This window comes from Zalophus californianus, chromosome 2, assembly GCF_009762305.2.
Source record: "Zalophus californianus isolate mZalCal1 chromosome 2, mZalCal1.pri.v2, whole genome shotgun sequence".
Taxonomy (NCBI): Eukaryota; Metazoa; Chordata; class Mammalia; order Carnivora; family Otariidae; genus Zalophus; species Zalophus californianus.
The window spans coordinates 188,878,059-188,898,074 of record NC_045596.1 but is presented as its reverse complement, the minus strand read 5'-3'; the positions used below and the strand labels follow the sequence as shown (position 1 = coordinate 188,898,074).

At 44.7% G+C, this 20,016-nt stretch overlaps 1 pseudogene; it reads right to left on the bottom strand.

Moving 5' to 3' along the window:
• Window positions 1–674: 674 nt before the first annotated feature.
• Window positions 675–1,085, bottom strand: LOC113924558 (annotated as a pseudogene).
• Window positions 1,086–20,016: the final 18,931 nt, after the last annotated feature.

The window sequence follows — 20,016 nt, the reverse complement described above, 5'->3', positions numbered from 1 at the left end:
GGGGGAAAATTCTTGGCAAAATGCCTCCCTCAGAGGCCACTGGTGGACCAGATTGATGGCAGACAAAGTGAGAGAGTTATTGCTGCCAGGTCTGTCTGCTGGCAGACATTTCTCTCTTTCCTGCTACACAAGAGCTCTGAGGAACAGAGCACGCATCTGCTCCTGGTAGATGCATGGTCCAACCACGGGAAACACGTTCTTTGTGGCTTTTGATTCTATTTATCTCTGAAAATCCACACGACATAAACTGGTCTTTTCTTGTTTAATTAACGTTGAGTTAACCAATTAAATGACAATTTAGCCAGTTTTTGTCCACTGCTTATCTTATTCATGGGGAACAGTTGCTGGGCAAACAGATGCATTTTGACCTTAGTTAAGTGTTGAATAGTGAAATATGTAAATATCCTCAAATTTGCCAGCACAAAGCATACATTGTGTGAATAAAATGACAGGGAGTGTACACCGCCTTTCCACACTGGGGTACGCTGGTAATTAAGGAAAGAAGAGCACCCAAGATTTCAAGGTCTTTAGACAATTTCCATAACTTCGTTAATACCTTGAACTATTTTATAATTTCCTGTGACTCGTTACTAGCAATTTCATACATTTTATGGGAGAAGGAGCCAATGCAATGGGTAGTCTTTATTAGAAAGAAGAAACTTCACAGCACATTTTCAGTAAGTTAGTGCAACTGGGACCAACTGGTGGGGCACCAGCTTGTAATGGGTTCCACAACTGGGGCATCGCTGGGCCTCGCCTTTGTGCAGCCAGCCGGAACCAGATGACAGTACTATCATCCTTTTCACAGATGCAGCCCACTATTCGCTTGTTGGTGATGGATGGAACTAAATTAGGGTCTTCCTTTGTGCCTGCAGCTGCCTTTGGGGCTAGCACATTGTATGGGTCCAGTCCTTTCCGTGCAGCCATCAGGACCTCCCTCTCTCCAGCCCAGTCGCCTGGTCATCATCAGTAGGAACACTACCTCCAGAGGCCATGGAGCGCACCACGGTGACTCCACTGGGACCGCGGGCCCTGAGAGCCTGCGTGGCCAGCGCTCCAACACCGCAAAGTAACCTTGAAGCCATGATGCCCGCTACAAACAGCAGTACTTCCGGAAGCAGGCTCCGGAAAGAGAGGTGATTTCTGGGGGAGGGCTTTCCCACCCTCATAGAAATAGATTTACTACCACCTCCCAAGTCGAAAATCTCAGTCTTAGGGCTTCAACTGTGACAGACTCTTGAGTTTGCATCCCACCGAATAGAGAACATAGACCAGCTAAAAAGCTTGTCATGATTTTTGGGTCTTGATTCTGTCTTAATATGCAGAACTAGCTGACAAACCTTCAAATACTTGCTGCCATTCCTGAAAAACTGAACTCTAGTCAGAATAAACTAGAGTGGGAGCATAGCATAGTTCTGGGGCAAGGCAGTGTGAAAGCACACTCTAGTTCCCATGGAATAAGAACTGGCCCTCCTTCCTGTTAGGAAGTGAAAGAATATACATTCCAGATCAGGAGCTGCACACCATATTCCCAGTCTGCGTGAATCTGCTCTCATAAAGATACCATATCCAGAATGGCAGCTAAAATTGAAGTATCATAGGGGTGCCTGGGTGGCTCAGCCAATAAAGCATCTGCCTTCGGCTGAGGTCATGATCCCAAGGTCCTGGGATGGAGCCCCTCATCGGGCTCCCTGCTCCGCGGGAAGCCTGCTTCTCCCTCTCCCGCTCCCCCTGCTTGTGTTCCTGCTCTCGCTATCTCTCTCTGTCAAATAAATAAATAAAATCTTTTAAAAAATAAATAAAATAAAACAAAATTGGGGCATTACATGTTAAGTTCGGGATAGTCCACTGTCATCTGCCATGATCCATCCAGGTTTCGCAGGGGTCAACTGGTGAGTTAAATGGGGTTCTAATGAGGATGCCATTTTGAATTGTTTGGTCAGACTTTGAATTATGTGAGTCCTTGAGAGTGGCACTAATCTCTGCTATCCCTCTGTAATGATATATTTACTATTGTGGTCAGAAGGGGTAGTGAGCTTCCACTTGGTCTTTCCTTCTATGATAGCTCTTATTCCACAGTCAAGGAACTGACATGAAGATTCTGCCAGCTTCCAAGTGTGATCAACACAATTATGGACCCTGGAACCAAGGAAACAACCGTTGCATGGTGGGAGGTAGAGGTGAGCATGTGGGCAGGACACATGGACTCAATGTGAGACAGACTTTATCAAGGACTTTATTTTCTGACACCTACATTTCTCAACTCTAACAGAGAGTTGCAAGTGAGAGAGTTGCAAGAGAGCCACAGTGACATTTGGCTCCCTGGCTATCAGCGTCGACTCCAGTGCTGTTCTCAAGAGCCCTGGAAAGACCCGGATATCCCCCTCTTTCTAGTGTATGGTGCCCACATAGATGGCCATAGTTTCCTTTGGGAAGCATGGGGGAATCAGTACCATATAGCCTGTGCAGGATATACTGTATATACAGGGGCCTTCCTGCCAGGGACCTGGCCTCTACTTCAGACAGTGAGCTCTGGGTTGAGAACAAGCTTAGATCTTGAAATTGGGCAAGAGGTTGTAACTTTCCATGGAAAATGGTTGACTCTGGTCCCCAGATCACCCAATCTTGATCTCTTCTTAAAGCTTAAAATTTTACCAAGACTTTGAGTATATTAAGCAAGACCCATTTATCTTGCCCCTGGAAATACCACGTTCTATTAACCACTATAGACTCCCCCACAGACTCTGCTACAGACCCCATCACAGACTACCCTCTGGGGAACCCTCCACTTCAGCTGTCATTACACACTTACTGCCCTTATGCAATCATGCCATCGAGGTCCTGACAATTAAGTTCTGCCTCTGCTGCTGTGGAGATTCCATTACCCTTACTGTGCCCAGAGAGAGCAGTTCTGTAACTGTGTCTCCTGCTGTCAGCCCTGGCCTGTGGAAGGCGCCACCACTGAGTCTGTTAGTGATGCTGGGGCTGGTGTCTCTCACCACTGGACTCCTTACCACCTTCAGAAATGAAGTGTCCTCCTAAGAAACGCAGTCAGCTGATCTTGTATAGGAGACCTTCTTTAGCACACCCACTTCTCTCAGTCTTTGATTCTTTGCTCCAGAGTCGGCCTGGGCAGTCCCGCCATCTTTGTTCACTGTACGTAGGCCAACACTTTCTCCACGTTGCTAGGAGTCATCCAAGAAGGATAGTAGACCTGACTCCCGGGGCTCTTTCCAAGGAGTTAATTCCTGAGTGATGGGAGAGAGCTCCCACACTGAAAAACTCCCCATTAGCCAGCTTCCTATCCACCCCCTACCCCGCGATCCCAGCCCTTCACAGTTCACTCCCAGGCAGACTCACGGGGTCCTGCCTGGACATATCAGCCAGGATCGGCCGCTGCACTGCTATAGAATCCCTGTCTCCTCTTAGCAGGTTTAGCTCTTCCCGAGTCACACTAATTTTTGGCCCTAATTATGGATCTTGTGGTCAGGAGCAGAGGTGCAGGCAGATCCTGAGGAAGACAAGCTCTTTTTCTGAGTAGGCACTGTCTTACCACATAGTCTTCAGGCAAGGGGGGCCCACTGTCTTCCAACCAGTCAGTGGGGGCCACTTCTGCTGTCCTGCAGCTTTTAGGGGAATATTGCCGTTTAAAGTTTTTGAGCACGTCTACCTAGATACCCCATCGTAAGCCTTAAGGTCCTATTCCTTCCCTAGTGAGGCCCTGAATCTATCTTCCCACCAAATCAACTCGTCTTGGTTCTTTTCTTTCACATCACGGAAAAGAAGCATCTGTTGAAAACATTGGGTTGAATGTTGGAACATAAAGAGATAGGACGGGTGCCTTCCTCCGTGGGCTTTCAGGGTCTGATGGAAAGCAGAAAATGTACATCAAAAGCATAAATACAGAGGGATCACTTTTTAAGCCAAACCTCTTGAAGTCACTGCCCGGTCCCTGACGCAATCATAGACGGGTCCATGAATCACTCTGTGAGGGTAGCTTTCTCCACAGTGAGCCAGAATAAAATGAGGGTCTCGGACATATTCTCCGTTCACTGTGTCGCTGGAGAGCTAGCACTCCTCCCTTGCCCAAATCTACCTTCACATTTCTTGGTCATTCCTGTCCTCTCCTCAACCCTCAGTTTTGTCACACCCAACTCACTCAGCATGGAACCACCGTGGCTGCCTCCAGTAAGAATCCTTCTGGTTGAAACGGTCCCCCTGAGGCTGTCCCAGCTTAAACCCTGGCTTCCCAGCTGAGCTGTGTGAGTCTATGAACTCAGGGACACATCATTGTTGTAGAAAAGCTGGTGACTCTTCATTTCTGAGCTCAGAGCACCTTTGTCTGTGTTTGACCAATAAGCTAGGAACGGGAAACACATCCCAGACTAAAGAGAATAGACACTCAAAAAAGCAAGAGTGAGGAAAGATGAAAACAAACTCTAGGGGGCGCCTAGGTGGCTCGGGCCATTGGGCATCTGCCTTGGGCTCCGGACCGAGTTCCACATTGGGCTCCCTGCTCAGCGGGGAACCTGCTTCTCCCGCTCGCTCCGCTGCTCCCCCTGCTACTCCCCCTGCTTGTGCTCTCTCACTCTCACTCCCTCTCTCTATCTCTCAAATAAATAAATAAATAAAATCTTTTTTGTTGTTGTCGTTAAAGATTTCATTTATTTATTTGACAGAGAGAGACAGCGAGAGAGGGAACACAAGCGGGGGAGCAGGAGAGGGAGAAGCAGGCTTCCTGAGGAGCAGGGAGTCTGATGCAGGGCTCGATCCCAGGACCCTGGGATCATGACCTGAGCCAAAGGCAGACACTTAACGACTGAGCCACCCAGGCGCCCCAATAAATGAAATCTTAAAAAAAGAAAAAAAGAAAACGAACTCCAGGAAGACAGGTCACTGAAACAAAGCTGTCTGTTCCCAACAAGAGGTAAAGAAGTCCCCCATCTCTTTAGCCTGCCCTCCATGATGCCCCATCAAACCCTCCCCCCATGCCCCCGAGACATGGCTCCCCTAACTCTTTCTACCCAGCACATAACTAAGGATGTGCTATCTGTTTCTTCCCCTACATCAAACATGCCTCAAGACAGGAACTGTCTCTATGATGCATCTCCCCACATCCACTTGGCTCCACTTGGGGGCTGGTTGGGAAATATCTTCTTTATGCAGAAAGGCAGGAAGCATTTCTAACTAGAGGTGTCCGCAGCTCCAACATATGTGAATCCAGGATCAGCCAAGGAAGCGGGCCAAACCACAAGTTGTTGAGAAATGGAGTAAATTTTGCCAGAGTAGACAGATATAGGAAGCAGCCGGGATAGCCAAACATCAGGAGAACTGGGCAGATGCCAAAAGTTTGAAAAAAGTGTGTGGTCAGTGATTCACAGATGCTTAGAGACCATGAGGACCTTAAAGGTCACATGACATAATTAAGACCCAGTGAGCTTCAGGAACAGGACTTGAACTCCACTCCATCCCCAAGTGATAAGAACAAGTAGGGCCTGGTTTTCAGGGGACCTGGGATACTGGGCAGAAAAAGAAAAACTTAGGAACTTTGAAACTAGAAATCTGCGTACAAGTAGTGTTCAAGGTTAACCTTGATCCTAAGTACAAGGAAAGAATCAGTTACTGAGTCAAATAAAAAGTCAGCATAGCAAGTTCTTACCAAATATATTACTAGGCAAAATGAAGGCAAGTAGAAGTATTTTTTTGAATGGGTAGCTGGATGAATAAACAGAATTGAAGATACCAGACCATTTACATACCAGGCTAGAACTCCTTACCTGGCAGGAATCAGTTTGGTTCCAGATTCTGGACATTCCAAGTGAGGACAAAGTGGCCCCTACTGTGGAGATGCTCCATGCCATAGGGTCAAAGGATGTACCAGAACATGGCAGAGCTTAGAGTAGGAGGAAATAGCATGAGTGCCAACACATAGAGAAAAGAACTGAAGGCTGTGTCGTCCCAGGTTCACCTCAAGCTAGAAATGTTGGTAGCTTGGTCTTACATGCAACCTCTCAACCCAACTGACAATCCATACCAACGCATCAGCCATGGGTGTGAGCCATCTTGGAGGTGGGTTCTCTGGCCCTCAGGCAAGGAACTGTAGCCGAGGCCAAGTAGAACAGAGATGATCTGTGCCCTCTAGGCACTGCTCAAACTACCAAAACTGAACAAATAAATCAATTTGTTGATCTCAGCTATAACATTTTGGGATGGTTTGATACACAGCAATAGATACCCGAACTGTTTTTCCTTCTCCTTCAATATTTCTTGCATTTGTCCCTTCCTCACCATTTCTCTTGCTACTCACTTATTTCAGGTGATCATCATATCTGACTGCAACAGATTCTACCTAGTTTCCCGTCTTTTGCTTCCTTTCTTCCCCACCCCCCACTTCCCAAAGGCATACCCCCAATCTATTCTTCAGAGTAATTTTTCTAAGACATAAATCTGCTAGAATGCCTGCAGTGGCTTCGCTCTGCCATCAGAATAAAATCCAGTCTTCTTCCCTGGGTATGTAAGGCCTTCCATGGCTAGGGTCCTGCTCACTCATTCAGGTTTCAAACCGCCTCCCCCTTCACCACACTCTACAGTCACGTTGACCTACTTACGTTCCCCCAGATGGGCCATGCATTCCTCGGATTTCCGAGCATTTGAGGACGATCTCTCCACTTAGAATGCCTTTGCTCCACACATGCCGGGCTAACAACTCCAGGCAGACAACGCTCAGCTCACGCACCACCTCTTTATGAGAGCTTTACTTCATCTCTCGCCCCTTCCCACCTCCATCTTTCTCTTTCTCTTCCTTCTCATGGCCGCCCTAGATGGGGTGACTTCACTGTGTTCCCAGAAAGCCCCATGCATGCTTCTTTTCAGAGCTTACAACACTCTTGTATCTCTATACTTCTCTTTCTGCCTCCACCCTATTATTATGGGTTCCGCAGTGGTGGGAACAGCCTATCTCTGAATCCCCAAGGCACAGCACACTGTCCGAACAGCACAAGTATGTGCAACTCAGAATTTTCTGTTGAGTAAATGAATGCAAGTCTTTGTTTTCCTGTCTCGTGTTCTCTGATTCTGGAAACATGACTTCAACGTCCTTTGGAAAACCACTTCTGCTGTAGTTTGTTTATGAGTTTTGCATGAGGCTGGTCCCACCTCTCACGGAAAAAGTGAGCTCACATAGGCTCAAGCCAGTCTCCATTTTCCACTCCCCTGCCCCATGTGCCCCATGATTGATTTTGGGTTAGGGATTTAACCCTAGAAGATCCAAGGGGCCAGGAAGACACTTGGCTGAGGTTTCCGGAAAGAGAGGCTTGCACTCTTTATTGAATCTGGGCCCCAAAGATGTGAGGCTTGCAGCATCTTACAAGCTTGGGGTGAGGAAACCAGAGCTTTTGGGAATTACGGTCAGGAGTTGCCACTGTACACACCTGAGAAAGGGGCCACCTAGGGGGAGAACTGGGGAGAGGAGAAGCCTGCCACACCGTTCCTTCCGTCAGCCAGGCCAACTGGAAGCCATACCCTACTGGGCTTCTCAGCTGTGCAAAATAGTAACTTCCTGTTTCTGCTTAAGCCAGTCTGGGAATTTTGTTAAATGACATACTCATGGTGTCCTCCCTAAAGAAGTTCATGGTGTAGCAAAAACCACTCACGGTTTATGATAGTCAGCCTCATGATTTTATACTATTATCTCGAAAACTGCTCAGTTTTGTACCACCTCCCACCTGTCAGAATGGCTGAAGTTAACAAGTCAGGAAATGACAGACGTTGGCGAGGTTGTGGAGAAAGGGGAACCCTCCTACACTGTTGGTGGGAATGCAAGCTGGTGCAGCCACTCTGGAAAACAGTGTGGAGGTTCTCAAAAAGTTGAATATAGAGCTACCCTACAACCCAACAACTGCACTACTGGGTATTTACCCCAAAGATACAAATGTAGTGATCCGAAGGGGCACTTGCACCTCAATGTTTATAGCAGCAATGTCCACAATAGCCAAACTGTGGAAAGGGCCTAGATGTCCATCAACAGATAAATGGATAAAGAAGAGGTGGTATATATATACAATGGACTGTTACTCAGCCATCAAAAAAATGAAATCTTGCCATTTGCAACGACGTCGATCGAACTACAGGGTATTATGCTAAATGAAATAAGTCAATCAGAAAAAGACAATTATCATATGATCTCACTGATATGATGTGGAATTTAAGAAACAAAACAGAGGATCAGAGGGGAAGGGAGGGAAAAATGAAACAAGACGAAACCAGAGAGGGAGACAAACCGTAAGAGACTCTTAGTCATAGGAAACAAACTGAGGGTTGCTGGAGGGGAGAATGGTGGGGGATGGGGTAACTGGGTGATAGACATTAAGGAGGGCATGTGATGTAATGAGCACTAGGTATTATATAAGACTGATGAATCATAGGCCTGTACCTCTGAAACCAATAATACCCTATGTGAATTAATTGAATTTAAATTAAAAATTTTTTTTTTTTAAAAACTGTTCAGTTTTACATATTATTTGGTTGTATTAGCTTCCCAACAAGACTGTCTGCTCTGTTGGGTCTAGATCTTAGGTCTGCTCCAGCAGAATGTGTTCTTATAGAGAACACTCAATATATACTTACTATATTGATTGTGCAGAAATAAACAAAGGCCAAACGAGAACAAGCAGAGGTGATTTATTCAGAACTTGCCATAGCAAAGGAGGCAGCCATCATCACTTGAGTTTTGGCAGACTCACGGGCAGGCAGAGGAATGGGAAAGCCTTCCAGTGGAAGGAACAGAAAGTCTCAGGTGTGCCCTGATTGGACACTTGGTGCCAGGCAGCTGGAGGTGGGCTGACCAGAAGCAGGGCATTTGGTGTGATTGGTTAGGGGTCATATTTGGTTGGTCTTTCTCTGGTTGTCTTCAGTTGGAAGCAGGAACAGGAATTGGGGAAGCTGTCAGTTAGTAAGTCTTGGCCATTGGGGACCGATTGGTACAGAGTTACTGTTTGCTTTCTTGTATCACTCCTAGAGATAGTTGTCTGACTTACTGCAAGTCCGCTTCATAGCTGGCTTCCCGGGCTAATGGCTGTAGGCTGTGAGTCAGTTTTATTTTCACATATGGTCTGGCCATGGTCCGTTTGTACATTTAGTCTATCGATCGAATCCTTTCTCTTACTCACATCAAAAGACGGACTTTTCAAGAATAGTTGGAAAATATTGTCTTTATTGCTAAAACTTAAATAGAAATGTGTCTAATATTTTCAGCGCTTAAGGGTTGATGCAAATCCAATCTGGATTTGGAGAATCAAATTCAATCTGTGGTGATATTTAAGACAAGCTCGGAAAGAGAAAAACAACTCTACCCACATAAACCAGACAGTAAGGAGTTGGATGTTGCGCCTAGTGGTCAACAAAATTAACTAGAAGGGCATTTCTCAACCTGTGTAGGGGTCTCGGGAGGGGCCTCACTAGAAGCTGAAAAGTTACTGAAGATTAGGAATGACAGGTTTTCCTTATTAGGCAGAAGTTCTGGAGAGGGGCGCCTGGGTCGTTAAGTGTCTGCCTTCGGCTCAGGTCATGATCCTGGAGTCCCAGGATCGAGTCCCAGGATCGAGTCCCAGGATCGAGTCCCAGGATCGAGTCCCAGGATCGAGTCCCGCATTGGGCTCCCTGCTCAGCAGGGAGTCTGCTTCTCCTTCTGACCCTCCCCACTCTCATGTTCTCTCTAGCTCATTCTCTCTCTCAAATAAATAAATAAATAAAACCTTTAAAAAATTTTTTTTAAATCTTCAAAAAAAATAAGTTCTGGAGAATTACTGATACATTTCACATAGCAAATAATACACCAAGTATAGATATAATCTAAGTGCGGCCGCCTACCCAGGGCCATAAGGTATATTTTTAGGCTGAAGGGACTTGAAAAGTGCACACCAAATTTCTTAACAAAAAAAGGAATGAGATTCTAGGATAAGTTTAGTCTTTGTAAAAATTCCCCTGTTAAAAAAATAGACAGTTTATCAGTAAGAAAGCCTCCTGATGATCAACTTGACAATGTCACAGCTACATTTTCACAGTATATGTTCATAAACTTTAATTACTGGAATTAAAAGAAAACAGCACATATGGTAAGACCGTCTTAAAATGTAAAGTGACAGATGTCTATAAATATTAAAATTCCATAATTATCAGTGTGGTTCATTAATTATCTGTCTTTGGATCATAAAAATAAAAACAATACTTATTCCCAAACATCCAGTCTTTTAATGAGGAAAATAAGATGTGGCAAGCTAAGGCCCTCTTAGGGCACTATTTTACTTTTAAATAATTGTGCAATCAGAAGTATTGTGTTGACTTTTGATACACTTTCATAGTGCGGATATGGCAAACCAGAGCTTCGCGGATATAGCAAACCAGAGCTTAATTTGAATCTACACAGACTCAATTTCCTCAATATTTTTTCTGAGTACTGAAGAAAAACAGTGGAACTAGGAGAATCTTGTATATTGATGGAAAATAATTAGGATATTGCTTGATGACCTATTTGGTATCAACATTAATATTAGAGTCAACAAAGGAGTAATGTTTGGCTTTCCTTCTACTAGGGAACCTTACTGGGAGTTTGGGTAGAGTGATTTATGGCTCCCTGGCAAGATGATCTAAACCAGGGCTTCTCAGACTTTAATGAGCATACAGATCACCTGGGGATCTGGGTCCAGCGTGGGGCCCAAGTTTGCATTTCTGCAGAGAGATGTTACGCTGCCAGCCCAAGGATTTTGAGTAACAAGATCTGGATCCTCAGCCACCAAAGACCTTGAAAGTGTCTTATAATTACCAATATCTTCATATAGCTTGGCTTGTCAAAAATTCCACGAGCATCTTTAAACACACGTTCCTAATTTACTGTCAGCCCTTTAGCCCTGATTGCTTTAGGGACATTTGTTCTCGTGGGCGAACTTCTCAAGGGAAATCTCTATGAGCCCAGGAGCAAGGCAAACTCCTGCCTCTCACTGACCATGTAGCACCAATTGGGAGAGCTTGCTCTCCCAGCTCGCTAGGAAACAGGGCTGTTCAAAATGGTCATCGATAAGTGTGAACAGGGAAGGGTATTATGAACACTGGTGATTTCAGTAAAGGAGGCTTTGTATTGTGGAAGATTCTGAAGTTGTCCAGGAAAAGATTTCTACTTGCCCTTTCAAATTATTCATAAATAAGCAAAGTGGCTTTTGACTACGGAGATAATCTGTATGATTAGATTAGTTCCTTGGCACAGGGGAGATGGCATGCTCCTTTCCCCTGTGCCTGGAGGGCAGGGGCTGGACAGGCACCCTTCTTGTTTACTGCTTACACATTGCCAGTGGCCAGAAGAGGCAGGGATGTGGGCGTCTGGTACCTGGAACCCCAGGACCGCCCCCGACCGGCTCAGCGGCTTCGCTGGAAACCTGTGTACCAACTCCTTGATTCTCCAGCTCATCCTAAGTGTCCAGGGATCCCTAACAGATTCTCCAGTCAGACTTTTGCCTCCTCTTTCCGAATCCAATGCATCTGACCCATGTCCATTTTCCCCAAGGCAGGGATGGATGCCCAGCAAATTATCCAACTGTGATGTGAATAAAACATTCGGATAATTTTTTTTTTTGTCTGAACCCTCTCTCCATCTTTTCATAGTCAAGTGTCCCGTATCCTTCAAGGTCCCAGGGGGACGTCACCTCGTCCTCAGAGCTTCCTGGGTGCCCGCAACTGACCGAGCTCCACCACGTAGCATGCAGTTACTTTTCACGGTGCTCCTCCACTGTCTGCCCGGTAGTGTAGACGAGTGCCCAGTCTTCCCTAAAACACGGCAAGCCCCAGGAGAGCAGAGACTGTGTGTCTTTCATCCCCAACAGGTACTCAGGATAGATTTGGGGATGAAGGAATAAATACAGGCATTAGTACATACTAACGCCTACTGAAGTGTTATTGCAAAACAGACACGCGTGGCTAGTTCTTATGATACGTGTTACCTTACCTCGGATCATGGTAGCGCCACTGAGGTAGCATGTTAAAATTTACAAATCATTGTAATAAGCGCTTTTTTATGAACCGTTTTTTTTAAACCACTAATTTCTAGTGCTGTGCCCATGCACGTGATACTGTGGAGTCAGCGCATCTGTGTTCTTTCGCCCCCGGAATTACAGCCAGCCGCCGGCAGCCTGCACCCCCAGTTGGCAAAGTTGCCTGGTTAAGAGCTGCGGGGTCCCCCACAAGGTCACAGCCAGGGACTCGTGGTGTGAGCACAGGGGCTAATTCTCTGCCGCAGCCGAGGACAATAGGGGAGTGTTTGCTCAATCTATTGTCAGGCTTGATGGGTTTTCCCCCCTCTTATCCTTTTTAAAAGTAACGCTCCTTGTTCCCACAAATCTATTTGACTGGATTCAAACTGCTATTTTGTCTTACTCTAATTTTTCTCTAGATTGTCTTATTTTGTTCTATTTCTTTTTTTTTTTTTTCTATTTTGGTACGTTTTCACCTCTTCTTTTCTATTTGCCAGTTCTTGGAACTCTCTATGTATTTGTTGTCTAGCATTTGCAACAGACTGACTGCTTATGTCCCGCCCGAAATTCATATTCAAGCCTAATGCTCAGTGTAAATGTAAACCCATGTCTGATATACTGGTATCGGGAGGTGGGGCCTGTGGGAGGTGCTGAACCCCTAAGGAATGGGCTTAGTGCCTTTATAAAAGAGACCCCACAGGGGTGACTGTGTGGCTCAGTCGCTTAAGCCGTGGCCTTTGGCTCAGGTCATGATCTCAGGGTCCTGGGATCGAGTCCTGAGTTGGGCTCCCTGCTCTGTGGGGAGTCTGCTTCTCCTTCTGCCCCTCCACTCGTTCTTTCAATCTCTCTCTCTCCCAAATAAATAAAAACCTTTTTAAAAAAGTGGTTGTCTTATTCTCTTTTATTTAAATTTTCTTGGGGATTATTCATTACCTGTTATCAGTGTCTCAATTCTATGAATTTTCTACATCATCACTTCCTTTATTATCTCAACCGTTTTTCCACTTAACATCCAAATGATCTCAAACCAAAACAAACAAAAAACCAAGTTCAGGGAATTATAGTGCAATCACCTCCGGGCCCACCGCTCTGATTCACTTGACATTTTGCCAAATTTACTTTAGATTTTTTATTACCTTGGAAAATGAAAAATAGCTTAAGGAAGTTCTTTTCCATTCTTATTTTAGTAAAAACAAGATGTTATCATGAACTGACACTGAATTTTATCAAACGCTATTTCGATGTTTTCCAAGATGCTCTCATTCTTTTCCCTTTTAATCTGTCAACATGACGAAGAACAGAAAGACAATTTTCTAATTTTAAGCTATCTTTGCACTCTGCAATAAATCCAATTTGTTCATGATATATTCTTTTATTTACATATTGCTGATGCTCAGTTTGCCAAATTTTATTTAAGATTTTTGTGACTGTGTTCGCAAATAATGTTCTTTAAAACTTTCCTTTCTCGCGCTGTTCTAGTCAAGATTGTATTCATTGGGAGAACTTCTTTTTCTATTTTAAAAGAGTTTTTAGGGGCACCTGGGGGGGGCTCAGTCAGTTAAGCGTCTGCCTTCAACTCAGGTCGTGATCCTGGGGTCCTGGGACTGAGACCCCGAGACCCCCGTGTCCTGCTCACATCGAGGAGTCTGCTTCTCCCTCTTCCTCTGCCCCTCCCCCCACTTGTGCTCTCTCTTGCTCACTCTCTCAAATAAATAAATTTAAAAAATAGAAGAAAATTAAAAAATAAAAGAGTTTTTATACCATTCAGGTAATCGTTCGTTATACACTTAAGCACTTCTGGGGCGGGGGTTGACTGGTTGATTTTTTTAACCACTGATAAAATTCTTCCAGGATTATTGATATATTCAGGTTTTTGGTTGCTTTTCAAGTCCCTTTTGATAAGTTATACTTACTTTGGGAAGTCGTTTTATCTGTTTTCCTATTTATTGGCATCAAATTGTGACAAGCACTCTCTTCTGGTTTTCAAAATCCCTTTTTCCTCTTAAGCAGTGTCTCCATTTTAGTCCCTGTGTGTTGTGCGGGGGCTTTAGCTCATTTTTTCCAGCTCAATCTTGCTTGCACACCTTACCGTTTCATTAGTTTTTGCCCTGAATCAGCTTTGGGTTTTATAATCTCGGTTGTTTGTTTGTTTTCTATTTCATCAGTTTACAATTTCAGTGAGTGATTCAACACTTACATAGCACACCCGGTGCTCATCACAAGTGCCCTCCTTAACACCCATCACCCGTCTAGCCCATCGCCCTCTCACTTCCCTCCAGCAGCCCTCGGTTTGTTCTCTAGAGTTAAGAGTCTGTTTTCTGGTCTGCCCCTCTTTTTTATTTCCCGTATGTTCATCTGTTTTATTTCTTAAATTCCACATATGAGGGAAATCATATGGTATTTGTCTTTCTCTGACTGACTTATTTCACTTAGCATAATATACTCTAGCTCCATCTATGTCTTTGGAAATGGCAACATTTCATTCTTTTTGATGGCTGCGTAATATTCCGTGTGTGTGTGTGTGTGTGTGTGTGTGTTCCATTATATTATCTTTTTTATCTATTCATCAATCAATGGACATTTGGGCTCTCTCCATAATTTGGCTAAGGTTGATAATGCTGCTATAAACATTGGGGTATATGTACCCCTTCAAATCTGTATTTTTGTATCCTGTGAGCAAATACTACGTAGTGCAATTGCTGAGTCATAGAGTAGCTCTATTTGTAACTGTCTGAGGCCCCTCCGTACTGTTCCAGAGCGGCTGCAGCAGTCTGCGTTCCCACCAGCAGCGTAAGAGGGGTCTCCTTTCTCCACATCCTCCCAACATCAGTTGTTTCCTGTGTTAATTTTAGCCTCTCTGACAGGTGTGAGGTGATATCTCATTACAGTTTAGATTTGTATTTCCCTGGGGCGCCTGGGTGGCTCAGTCGTTAAGCGTCTCCCTTCGGCTCAGGTCGTGATCCCAGGGTCTTGGGATGGAGCCCCACATCGAGCTCCCTGCTCAGCCGGGAGCCTGCTTCTCCCTCTGCCTGCCACTCCACCCCTGCTTGTGCTGGCTCACTCTCTCTCGGGCAAATAAATAAAAATCTTAAAAAAAAAAAGATTTGTATTTCCCTGATGATGAGTAATGGTGAGCATCTTTTCATGTGTCTGTTGGCCATCTGCATGTCTTCTCTGGAAAAATGTCTATTCGTGTCTTCTGCTCATTTTTTTTAACTGGGTTATTTGTTCTTTGGGTGTTGAGTTTGATAAGTTCTTTATATATTTTGGATACTAGCCCTTTATCAGATATGTCATTGGCAAATCTTCTCCCATTCAGAAGGTTGCCTTTTAGTTTTGTTGATTGTTTCCTTTGCTGTGTAGGAGTTTTTATCTTAATGAAGTCTCAATAGTTTATTTTCGCTTTGTTTCCCTTGCCTCCAGAGACGTATCTAGAAAGAAGTTGCTACAGCTGATGTCAAAGAGGTAACTGCCTGTGTTCCCCTTTAAGATTTTGATGGGTTTTTGTATAGCCACTAGATCCTGCCTGTTGTGTTATTAAAACCTTATATCTCTTTTCTTAACTTATATTTCCTTGATCTCAATTATAGACAGTGATGTGTTAAAAATCTGTGTAGCAATTCACTAGGAATCACCCAGCAAGTATAGCATGATTTATTTGCTTATTCTGTTGTTGCTCCACCAAATTTTATGACAATAACTTCCTCCAAATCTTCAATATTTACCTTGATTCTCTTGAGTGCCTCCCGACTGCCCACCCAGGGGTGAACATCTAGCGCTGAAATACTTTGGACACACTGTATATTACTTTTGTCTTTCACACTCAAGAGAATCTGAAGTTATTTCTACTTGAATTTCTTGGAATGCAAGAGGTGCTTGGTTACTAATGAATCATGTCATGCCTTTTCACCTAGTCATGGTGGTCATCTTACATAAGGCATATAATGAGTGGTCATCAAATTCTTGGGAGTGGTAATATGGATGATGCCTGGTGGGTCGCCAGAAACTTTTGAGAGCAAAGCTGTGAGTTACATATGTTTAAAGCACATCTTTCTTTTCCACACTGAACTGAAATAAGGCTACAAAATCCTCCCGATGTCTTTAACAAAACTGAAAAATTGTAAATATAGTCGTGTCGTGAAAGGTATGAAATAGAAATCAAGCCCCAGATCAGTTCAAAATCCAGTGGCTTCTCCCGCCTCCTCCCACAGGGCCTGGCTGGCCAAGCTTGCGTGATGCTGGTTACTGGGGAGCTGCTGATTCCAAACTCCTCAGGGAGAATGGAAAGGAGAAATCCTAGAGCTGTTTTGGTGGAAGGCTGTGAGGTTTCCAGCAAACGATCAGTTGCTTTTTTCCGCAGTATAGCCTGATTGAATAATCTATAACAGTAAAGTACTTTATATGCTGTTAAAGACAGTAATAAAGCAAATACCCACATAACAACCTGGATCAAGAAATAAACACAGGTAGCACTCCCAAAAGTCCCTCCCTCATCACTTCCTATCCCCAGTAGAAACAACAACCATTTATCTTGACTTTTTAAATAATCATTTCCTGGATGCCTGGGTGGCTCAGTCCGTTGGGGGTCCAACTCTTCGTTTCAGCTCAGGTCATGACCTTGGGGTCGTGGAATCTAGCCCGACGTGGGGCTCTGTGCTCAGTGCAGAGTCTGCTTGAGATTCTCTCCCTCTCCCTCCGCCCTTCTCCCTGCTTGCTCTCTCTCTCTCTCTCTCTCTCTCTCTCGCAAATAAATAAAATAAATAAATCTTAAAAAAAATCATTTCCTTCCTTTTCTTTGCAGTTACACCATCTAAAAAAGCATAGTTTTGTTTTTTTTTAATTTTATGTAAGTGGCATTTTACTATAGTTATTATCTTGTGATCTGCTTCTTTTTTTTTTAAGTTGTGGAACAAAACAGGTAACATGAAATGTACCGTCTTAACTATTCTTAAGCGTACAGTTCAGTAGCCTCAGGTAAGGGCCCATTATTATGCCAACATCACCACCCTCCACCTACGGAACACTTTTTCTCTTACAAAATGAAAACTCTGTATCTCTTACGTAATTCTTCGGTCCCCTCTCCTCCAAGTCCCTGGTAACCACCATTCGACGTCTGTCTCTATAATTTGACCACACGAGGTACCACAAAAAAATGGAATCATACAGTATTTGTCCTTCAGTGATGGGCTCATTTCACTTGGCATGATGTCCCACAGGGTTCACGCGTGTCCCAGCAGGCGTCAGAATGTCATTACTTGTTAAGGGGGAATAATATCCCAGGATGTGAGGTAGGATCTCACTGTGTTTTGATTTGCATTTCCCTAAGTGATGTTGAGCATCTTTTCATGTGCTTATTGGCCATTTGTATGCCTTCTTTGGAGAAATATCTGTTCAAGCTCTTCCCAATTGACTTGTTTGTTTTTTGTTGTTGTGTTGTAGGAGTTCTTCGAATATTCTGGAGATCGACCCCTCAACAAGATACATGACATGCAAATACTCCTCCCATTCTCTAGGTTGCCTTTCATTCTGTTAACTGTGTCCTTTGATGCACAGAAGCTTTTAATTTTGATGTAATCTAGTTTACCTAATATTTCCTTTTTTTGGTCTGTATTTTTGGTGTCATATCCGAGAAATCATTGCCAAATCCAATGTCAAGAAGTTTTCTCCTGTCTTCTAAGAGTTTATAGTTTTAGGTCTTAAGTTGAGGTCTTTGGTCCATTTTGAGTTAATTTTTGTATACAGTGTGAGGTAAGGATCCATCTTCATATTGTTGTGTGTGGATATCCAGTTTTCCCAAAACCATTTATTGCAAAGACTCTTTTTCTCATTGAATGATCTTGGCACCCTTGTCAAAAAATCTTTGGGCTATATATGTAAGGGCTGATTTCTGGGTTTCCTATTCTATGCCTTTGTTCTAAATGTCTGTGTTAGTGCCAGTACCACCCTGTTTTGGAGATGGGGTCTTTAAAGAGATAATTAAGGTAAAATGAAGTATGTAGGGTGGGCTGTAATCCAGTATGACTGGTATCCTTATAAAAGGAGATTATTTGGGCACAGATAGGGTTCATTTCCCACCCTCCAGATCACACATATCTTACCGAGACTTCTTGTTCAACCTATCCCATTGAAACTACGTCATGAGTGCAGTGCATCATTGTGAAATTATATGAGACGTTTTTATTCTCTACCTTGATCAGGGAGAGGGGTCATTCCAGAGGTTTCCACTTAGCCTTCCCCACCCACTCTGATAGCTGCTACCCCACAAGCCAGGGACCCAAAGTGGAAGTTACTTCAACTGTCAATTATGTTGATTCTAATTATACACTCAGGGACTAGGGAAATGACTACTGGACGGGTCCATGAACCTGAGATCACTGTGGGCTGGACCTTAGCCAGAACTCCCTTTATCGCCTGGCCCCTATCAACGCTCATTCTAACAGTTGGGGAGGAGCAAGATGATCCTTTGGGTCTTTGGGTTATCAGTGTCAACTCAGACCCTGTGTCCAATAATCCTAAAAGTGTCTGATTATCACCCTTCCTCCTCTGTATTGTCTACCCACCTTTTTGCTCCAGGCACAGCATAATTTACCAGCCATCTTGCCATCTCCTTGTGGAGGGAGCTGCTCCTTGGCTTTCCTCTCTAACCTTTCAGTGGTCACTGTGATTGTAGTGCTCGGCATCTGGTGTGTAAGGGCTGTCGCCTAGCCTCCATTACTGTGGGGGCTGTTAATCATTCCATGACTGTTAATGAGCCCAGCTCCTCCCATCAGCCCCGCCTGCAGAGGAGAGTCACCGTTGAACTTCCCACGAGCCTCTCGCTGGAGCACATCTCAAGTGACCTTGGTGAAGGCCCTCTTGTAAAGCATAACCCGCTAGTGGTTTCTGGCTTCACATAACCTGACCATCCCAGCATGCTTACGTGTCTCAGACTCTACCATTTGCCAAGGCGACTCAGGCACTTCCACTCAGCTGTGTCTTGGTCATCCCTTTCTATGGGCTTCCAAGAGTCATCCCAGCAAGTCTGCCCCATTGCCTGGGGTCCTTGCCAGGATATTAAATCTTATATCCAAAGAAATTGTTTATCCAGGATGACATGACACTAGTCTTTTTTTTTTTTTTTTTTAAGTAGACTTCATGCCCAGGGTGGTGCCTGACATGAGGCTTGAACACCCGACCCTGAGATCAAGACCTGAGCTGAGCTCAAGAGTTGGATGCTTGGGGCGCCTGGGTGGCTCATTCGTTAAGTGTCTGCCTTCAGCTCTGGTCATAATCCCAGGGTCCTGGGATTGAGCCCCGCATCGGGCTCCCTGCTCTGTGGGAAGCCTGCTTCGCCCTCTCCCACTCCCCCCTGCTTGTGTTCCCTCTCTTGCTGTGTCTCTCTTTGTCAAATAAATAAATTCAATCTTAAAAAAAAAAAAGAGTTGGGTGCTTAACCGACTTAGCCACCCAGGCACCTCAACATTGCACTAGTCTGGAATGAGCATCCTTAAAATTCACTTCCAAGGCTCCATGCTGGCTAATTCTTGTCATCCTCATGGCATATGGTCTCTTTCCTCCCTTATCATGCCCAGTTACCCTGAGGTTTAATCCTAGCTCTTATCCTGGCAGCCAGGAGAGGAGGCAGGACCCTCCCCAGGTGGGACAGCTTTGCCTTGTGCATCATTGCACATTGCACGAGCCCCATAGGCTTCCCCCTGTGGGGAAAAGACCTCTGCAGTGTCTTCCAATATAGCAGAAGTGCTAACTCTTCCTAGAGGAGGGTGGGTCACCTCTGCAAGCCTGGAGAATGTTCCAGAGTCAACATCTGCAGGGCATCCATTCAGATGTCCCCATCCCATGTATCAGAGTCCCAGGTTTTCCCCAACAAGGCCCTAACCTTTGCATAACAGCTCTGCCTTGGCTGTACATGCAAACCTCTCTAACAGCTCTGTCTTCAGCCCGATACTCCACTGCCTGCTCTCCCATCGCAGGAGAGAGGGTCCCTTTGTAAGCTGCCACC